The sequence below is a fragment of the Pseudophryne corroboree genome, chromosome 6, assembly GCF_028390025.1.
Source record: "Pseudophryne corroboree isolate aPseCor3 chromosome 6, aPseCor3.hap2, whole genome shotgun sequence".
Lineage (NCBI taxonomy): Eukaryota > Metazoa > Chordata > Amphibia > Anura > Myobatrachidae > Pseudophryne > Pseudophryne corroboree.
In genome coordinates, this window is record NC_086449.1 from 548076091 (window position 1) to 548085051 (window position 8961).

Here is an 8961-nt window from a genome sequence, read left to right on the forward strand (position 1 = left end):
GGTGCACTTATTTAGTTATTTCTGTTACTCAAAAAACAAGGTCTCTTACTCAGCTCAATTAATTATAGGCGCATAATTGAGCCGTAATGCGCATACTGCCAGCACTGAGAGAGTATAATTATATGGTTAACGAGACCTGGATATCACCATTTAGTGAAAAATAAAATCATAGGCATAGCATATGCACTAGCTACAAATAACTCCAGCTGATACAAATGTAACTGATTTAATATTTGAAGGAGTGAAATGTAGCAAATAATTTGTTACAACATGTGAAATACTTGGAATAGAGTGATAACAGTTACAACAGTAGCTCAGCATTTTAATTCACATTTAATTTGTTCACATATACAGTTTTTCACTTGCACTATATTTCTCAAACTTCTTTTTTTAATGAATTAATAAAAGCTATATTTTATAACTAGTGGTCAACTATCAAATTGGTATTTGACTATAAGTACATTTTGCATTGTCCATGTGTGCCCGCAATAGGGAATACTTCCTCGCTTAGGTATATGATATGTTTAAATTTTATTCCTGAAGCTCCTCCCGAATGATACAGTATATCTTAAAAGATAATAAATAATGGAAAAGGATTTATGCATGATATAAAGAGCATATATTAAGATTGTAGGTGCCTGTGCAATCTCTTCTATCCCCACTAGGGTACCTTTCTTACAAGAAATTATACTGTAGATGTATCTGTGTTAGCAGATTGTTTCAAGGGAGTCATTGGTCCAGATACAGTAGTTTATCCAATTGCCATTTTTGGAGTCAGGAAGGACATGTTCCCATGTAACTGTCACATTGTGCTTTGTTTTTGCTCAGTATTCACTACAGAAGAAGAGGAAAGGGGCCACAGTTAAGTTGCAAGTACAATCAAAAACATAAGGTAATGAAAGTACATTTGCAGAGGAGAAGGTCCCAACAGAACTCTCAAAGCTAAAAGTGGATTAATCAATGGGGCCAGTTGGAATACATCCAAGGATACTAAGGGGCCGATTTATCACCATCCGCATCCAAGGATGCGGCTGGCATGTGATAAAATTGACCAATTTTGCACTGCGATAATTGATTACATCGCACCGATGTATTAATTATCGCATGCAGGGACAAAGCTTGTGGGAAAGCTGTTACATGCCGCTCATGGCGCATCTGTGTAACAACACTCCAGCAGCTAGATTCCTGCATGTATCCCTGTGTTCAGCCTCAGCTGCTGTATAATTAGCAGTTTGCCTCTGTGTGTCTAGCTGTCCAGGTGCATTGTATCTCCTTATCAGGAGGTTTGTTCTCACTGGCTGTTCTGATTGGGAGTGTCTCCCTTTATTACCCAGCTTGCCCTTTACCTGATGCCGGTTATAGGTTCTAGTTCCTGTTAGTACCTGGTCCCGGTCCTCGTCCTGCGGTTGTGTATTGAGCCTGTGCAGTGAATGCTGTCTGCTCCAGTTGCCAAGCTTATTATCGCTGTACACAGTGAAATCCTGCTCAGAAGCCAGTCTCAGTGTCTCTGGATCTCTGCTGCCCTTCAGGTGGTTCTGTTCCAGTACCAGTTTCCGTGCTTCTTCAGAATCCACATCAGACAGTTTAAGCTAAGTCCTGGGATTTTGCATTAGTTATTTTCATAGTCTGAGTTACCCATTGATATTTGATTATTTTATATCATCCTGTGCTTTTTTGCATTTATTATCAATTGATATTCAGTTGCTTATATAATCCTGTACATTGTTGCATTTATAATCAATAGATATTCAGTTGCTTATATCACCCTGTGCATTGTTGCATTCATATACAGTTTATATTTAGTTGCTTATACCACCTTGTGCATTGTTACATTCAAATGCTTATTTAATTTTTTTGTATAGTGCAACTTGATCCAGTCCTATTTCTCATCCAGTGAGCTTCTCTCTATAGTTTCTATTTTTGCCCTTGCCCAGCCTCCTATCGTCGCCTTGTCCTTCTATAAGACCTTGGGGCATCTGAGTACTGGGTGGACCTAATTCACCCACGAAAGGCAGCTGCTCTGGTTGAAGCCTAGTATTGCAGGAGGCTAGAAGACTGCTGGGCAAGTGTAACACAAGCTCTGTCCCTGCATGCGATTATTGATGCATCAATGCAATGTCATCAATTATCGCATTGTGGATTGGGTTGATTTTATCACATCAGCATTCTCAGATGGTTATAACTCGGCCCCTTTGACATGTATAGTTTGGGCAAGAAAAAAAGCCATTTGTTTCCCCCAGCACCCTGAATGATAACCGTAACCAGATTTAAATTCCACATAATAATAGAATTCAGAGATCTTCGTTACACATATTTGCGCAAATGTGTGAATAAGCCCCAAAGCCGCATCAAGGCGTCTCTGTATATTTGGGGTCCCTAGCGCTATATCTAGGTGCAGGGTGTGGCACCCCAAAACACCAGCATAAGCCAGAAAGCCCAGCGAAACAAATGGCTTTTTTTCTTGCTTAGAAATACCCCTCCCTTTCGAGCATCTGAATGATATCACTAAGCTAATTGAGCATCTACCAATATATATGTTTGTTGTGAGAGGCAGAGAGGTTCCTGCATTAGGAGGAGGTGCAGGCCCTGACATGCCACATGGAGCATTATGGGGTTGCTCCAAGGTAGGTAGCTCTTAGCTTAGACATATTGTAGTAAGTAGCCATTATCATGTGGCTCCTTGCTGGTTAATCTTAGACCCAGATTGGGGCAATGGAGGTGTGAGGTGTGGTGCCTCTGGACTGGCTGAGCTGGATGGCCTTAGTGTGGCATACCCTTACATTCTATTAACACTTTTCACTTATTAATTTTTTAACACTATTTCTCTATTTTAATTGCATTTCATTTTTGTATCACTTTCTCTATAGCTTCGGCTTCCTAAATACTAATTTATTAACACTATAGTTTTTTCACTGGTATGCTACGCTGGGATTTCTGGCTTATGCTGGTGTTTTGGGGTGCCACACCCTGCACCTAGATATAGCGCTAGGGACCCCAAATATACAGAGACGCCTTGATGCGGCTTTGGGGCTTATTCACACATTTGCGCAAATATGTGTAACGAAGATCTCTGAATTCTATTATTATGTGGAATTTAAATCTGGTTACGGTTATCATTCAGGGTGCTGGGGGAAACAAATGGCTTTTTTTCTTGCTTAGAAATACCCCTCCCTTTTGAGCACCTGAATGACATCACTAAGCTAATTGAGCATCTACCAATATATATGTTTGTTGTGAGAGGCAGAGAGGTTCCTGCATTAGGAGGAGGTGCAGGCCCTGACATGCCACATGGAGCATTATGGGGTTGCTCCAAGGTAGGTAGCTCTTAGCTTAGACATATTGTAGTAAGGAGCCATTATCATGTGGCTCCTTGCTGGTTAATCTTAGACCCAGATTGGGGAAATGGAGGTGTGAGGTGTGGTGCCTCTGGACTGGCTGAGCTGGATGGCCTTAGTGTGGCATACCCTTACATTCTATTAACACTTTTCACTTATTAATTTTTTAACACTATTTCTCTATTTTAATTGCATTTCATTTTTGTATCACTTTCTCTATAGCTTCGGCTTCCTAAATACTAATTTATTAACACTATAGTTTTTTCACTGGTATGCTACGCTGGGATTTCTGGCTTATGCTGGTGTTTTGGGGTGCCACACCCTGCACCTAGATATAGCGCTAGGGACCCCAAATATACAGAGACGCCTTGATGCGGCTTTGGGGCTTATTCACACATTTGCGCAAATATGTGTAACGAAGATCTCTGAATTCTATTATTATGTGGAATTTAAATCTGGTTACGGTTATCATTCAGGGTGCTGGGGGAAACAAATGGCTTTTTTTCTTGCTTAGAAATACCCCTCCCTTTTGAGCACCTGAATGACATCACTAAGCTAATTGAGCATCTACCAATATATATGTTTGTTGTGAGAGGCAGAGAGGTTCCTGCATTAGGAGGAGGTGCAGGCCCTGACATGCCACATGGAGCATTATGGGGTTGCTCCAAGGTAGGTAGCTCTTAGCTTAGACATATTGTAGTAAGGAGCCATTATCATGTGGCTCCTTGCTGGTTAATCTTAGACCCAGATTGGGGAAATGGAGGTGTGAGGTGTGGTGCCTCTGGACTGGCTGAGCTGGATGGCCTTAGTGTGGCATACCCTTACATTCTATTAACACTTTTCACTTATTAATTTTTTAACACTATTTCTCTATTTTAATTGCATTTCATTTTTGTATCACTTTCTCTATAGCTTCGGCTTCCTAAATACTAATTTATTAACACTATCGTTTTTTCACTGGTATGCTACGCTGGGCTTTCTGGCTTATGCTGGTGTTTTGGGGTGCCACACCCTGCACCTAGATATAGCGCTAGGGACCCCAAATATACAGAGACGCCTTGATGCGGCTTTGGGGCTTATTCACACATTTGCGCAAATATGTGTAACGAAGATCTCTGAATTCTATTATTATGTGGAATTTAAATCTGGTTACGGTTATCATTCAGGGTGCTGGGGGAAACAAATGGCTTTTTTTCTTGCTTAGAAATACCCCTCCCTTTTGAGCACCTGAATGATATCACTAAGCTAATTGAGCATCTACCAATATATATGCATGTATAGTTTGGAGCAGAGAAGGGAAATGTGGGTCATGTTAGAAACTTTCAAATATAACAATGTACAGGAGCAGAGGTGTAACATGGGTGGGACAAGCGGCTCATGTGCCCTTTGCGCAGTGAAAGGCTCAGTAGTAGGGGCACCACTGGCAACATTGTCAGCAGATCTCTAATGAGTTAGATTGACTCATTGTAGTACACCATCTCCAAGGCTCCCTGTTGGTTGCAGTGCAGCCATAGCATATATGACATCATTCTGTCATATGTCATATGTCTATGCTGGAAGAAGAGACACGTGAAGAGGAATAGCCAGCAGCCAAGTTAAAATAAAAAAAAGAAGTACAAAAATACAGGACTTCTAAGGTAAGAGCCTTGAGATTGAGATAACCAGGAAGAGGGAGAGGAGACTGAACCATGAGGAAAGGAGCCAGGGGTTAGGTGCTAGACAGAATCAGGGCCATGGCATTGAACAGATCCAGGGATAAAGAACTGCACAGAACCAGGTGTGAAGATGCTGGACTGATTCAGGGATAAAGGAGCTGCACATTACCAGGGGGAAAGATGCTGGACAGAACCAGGGATAAAGGAGCTGGACAGAACCAGGGATAAAAGAGCTGGTTAGGACCAGGGGAGAAGATGCTGCACAGAACAAGGTATAAAGGAGCTGTACAGGACATGGGGAAAAGGTGTTGGACAGGACCGGGGGGGAAGGTGATGGATAGGACCAGGAGTAAATGAGCCAGACAGACCCAGGGGAACAAGGCGGGGAAGGTGCTAGACAGAACAGGGGGGAAAGGAGATAGACAGAACCAGGGATAAAAGAGCTGGTTAGGACCAGGGGAGAAGATGCTGCACAGAACAAGGTATAAAGGAGCTGTACAGGACATGGGGAAAAGGTGTTGGACAGGACCGGGGGGGAAGGTGATGGATAGGACCAGGAGTAAATGAGCCAGACAGACCCAGGGGAACAAGGCGGGGAAGGTGCTAGACAGAACAGGGGAGAAAGGAGATAGACAGAACCAGGGATAAAAGAGCTGGTTAGGACCAGGGGAGAAGATGCTGCACAGAACAAGGTATAAAGGAGCTGTACAGGACATGGGGAAAAGGTGTTGGACAGGACCGGGGGGGAAGGTGATGGATAGGACCAGGAGTAAATGAGCCAGACAGACCCAGGGGAACAAGGCGGGGAAGGTGCTAGACAGAACAGGGGGGAAAGGAGATAGACAGAACCAGGCATAATGATGCTGGAGAGAATCAGGTGGGATGGTGCTTGACAGAACCAAGGGGAAGTAGCCATACAGAAAAAGAGGGGAAGGATGTTGGCAGAACAAGGGGGTACTACTACTTTGTGGCATAATGTGTACATGGGGTGCTACCGCCATGTGTCATAATGTGTGTATGGGGTATTGCTGCCGTGTGGCATGGTGTGTACAATGGGTACTGCTGCTGTGTGACATAATGCAAATTATGGATACTATTTCTGTGTGGCTTATTGTGTATAATGAGTACTACTATGGTGTGGCATAATGTGTGTATGGGGTACTACTACCATGTGGCATGATGTGTATAATGGGTACTACTACTGTGTGGCATGTGTATAACGGTTACTACTACTGTGTGATGTAACATGTAAATGGGGTAACTACTACTGAGTGGCATGTTTAGAATTTATAAAAAGCCACCCTGTGGCCACAACTGGTTTAAATAGTTTAAAAAACAGGCCTTGCTTATTTATTTATTTTTTTAAAAGCCCAGGCAAGAAATAAAAGTTCTATATTTGTCAATTGTTTTTTTATTTTATTTTTGTGTGGGAAAATTCAGTTACAGAACACTGCCAGGGGAATTGATGCCATCCTTATTAATTCACAATCAGGAGAGATCTTGGTGGCAGCCCAGCATGTCTGTAAGTGCTGAACATGACCCCTAGAATGATGAACGGGGGTGGGAGCATTTAGTGCAGCCGGGCACCCTCTTTCGGGCGCCTTTTAGTGACCGCAGGGATGCCTGCCCACAACTCAGCACCCTCTCTGGCCCCCACTCTAGAGGGAACACTAGTTAATGTATCTCTATAAGATTTCTATCATCATTTTATGGATTTTTTATTATTTCTTTTTGTGGGGGGGGGGGGGTGCCATTTTTCATCTTGTCCGGGGCACCAAAAACCCTAGTTACATTTCTGTGCAGAGGGGAACATTCTTCAAAGGAAGAGAAATATGAGAACATGAGGACATGTTCTGAAACTGAAGGGAGGCAGGTTCAACGAAATGTAAGGAAAAATGACTGCACAGAATAGCAGTGGATAAGTGGAATAGCCTCCCGTCAGAGGTGGTAGAGGCTAAGACAGTAGATCAATTTAAACATGCTTGGTATAGTCATATGAATATATTTATGAAGAAATAAGGCTCAAATAGAGTTGAAGTTACATAAAGGATAATTAATAGGACAGACTAGATGGGCCAAGCGGTTCTTATCTGCTGTCAAATTCTATGTTTCTATATTGCTTTCTTTGAGACCATACAATTAAAATTTATGAAAGGTTAAATAATGGTGGACACGTGTTTTTTCATCTTTATTCACTATTCTGTATTTTCAATTGTTTTTAATCATCAAAGGAATATGTAAAAGATTTTCTAAACTTAGATTAGCTATGTTATGTGATTCATGGCAGAGATATAGAAGAATTTTAATACCCTGCAAGATACAGGCATCAGCTCGATTACGACAAGTCTGTCCATTTTTTCTTAAAGATGTAATAATTTAAAAGTCCAAACTAGACTGATTTTGCCCTTTCATTTTTTTCTAGCTTTAAATAATCAGGCAGACGTACCAGAATCTTGCCAATGCCTGCATCTCGCAGACAATTACATTTCTCCCACAGTTTTCAAAATGTCATTTTGTTATTTTCTTGTAATGAAGTAGTTGTCATGTAGCATTCCTGTACAGTACAAATGATGACTTAATGCTGAGATGTGAGAGGGCTTGAGCCTATTTTATGTTCTATATGACTGAAGTGTAAACTTTAGCTTAGTTCAAACAACAAATCTTAATTTCTCTACTGTATTCCAAAGCAATATATCATGGACCTATAGCAGAAGTAAATATGTTAATGGTTTAGGGTGTTTTAAAAGTAAGTTGAGCATGTAAGTTGATCATTTCACATAAACATAAAGGATTTGAAAGTAGCACGTTTGACCTTACAGTCTTGGCTCTTATGCAGTCAGCAACACGTCCCAGAGGCATACTTTATTTTGGTTTCAAAGTTTTTGGCATCTCAAATGGTCAGTAGACTTCAAAAAATTATAACACCACAGGTCCACAGCTGTAGTAGTGCCATGTATTGCTCCAACAAAAGTCAGATATCCCTAATGGGAATTTGTAGTATTGTACAATCATATTTTACTATGCTTTTTTTTTTTTTTTTTTTTTTTTTTTACAATACAACAATCTGACAATTTAACCCAAGCTATATTTTTTAATAATTAGAGGCCTTTGATTTAGGTTTTTCATAATGTAAATAAAATGTGCATTACAGGCATTAATTAATATTAGACTTTGGAAATTGTCAGAAAAATTAGTAGCTATTTAGCAAGCACAGCATCTTTGTGTCCTCTCAGGTAATTCATAAAAATTGGTATTTTAGAAAATGCTGGCATTGTCAGTGGGTTATGCTAATGGTGAATTTCAGCAGATTTCAGGAAAAGATATCACATTATTACAAAGTATATAACATGGCAAGCCATCTGAAGATGAATGCACCTAAGTGGAATAAAGAGTCTACTTATCAAGCAATGATAATCCCTTTTCCTAGTGTTGTCAGTAATTTCTTCTGGGGTACCTCTAATTGCGCATTGTACCCAGGGCCGGATTAAGCCTTGGGGGTGCCCGGGGCACTTAAAACAGGGGGGCCCAGTGGAATGGGAGGGGGTGTATATTAGATAGTGTAAACCTCCCAACCTGACCCACTCTGGGAGGGACAAAATGCTCTCTATCTGGACTTCCCTCTTAATACATGATTGACGTCACCTGTGTTGTGCTGTTTAATTGATAAGAAAGATGTTTCAACAGAGGTGATTGCAATCATAACTTAAGAAGGAAGTCCAGGTAGAGAGCATGTTGACCCTCCTGGAATGGTTCATGGTGGGAGGTTTGGATTGTGTATATTAAAATTAAACTCATTTAGTATATTAGATGTAAACTAATAGTTTAATAATGCCTGGATACTGTTTATAACTATTTTAAAACATTTTCTTGCAGTGGAACAAAGAAAACTTAAACAACCTTGAAATACAAATAGAAAAATAAAATCTATAATTTATCTTGTCACATGCAAGAATGGCAGCAGCCTCTGTACT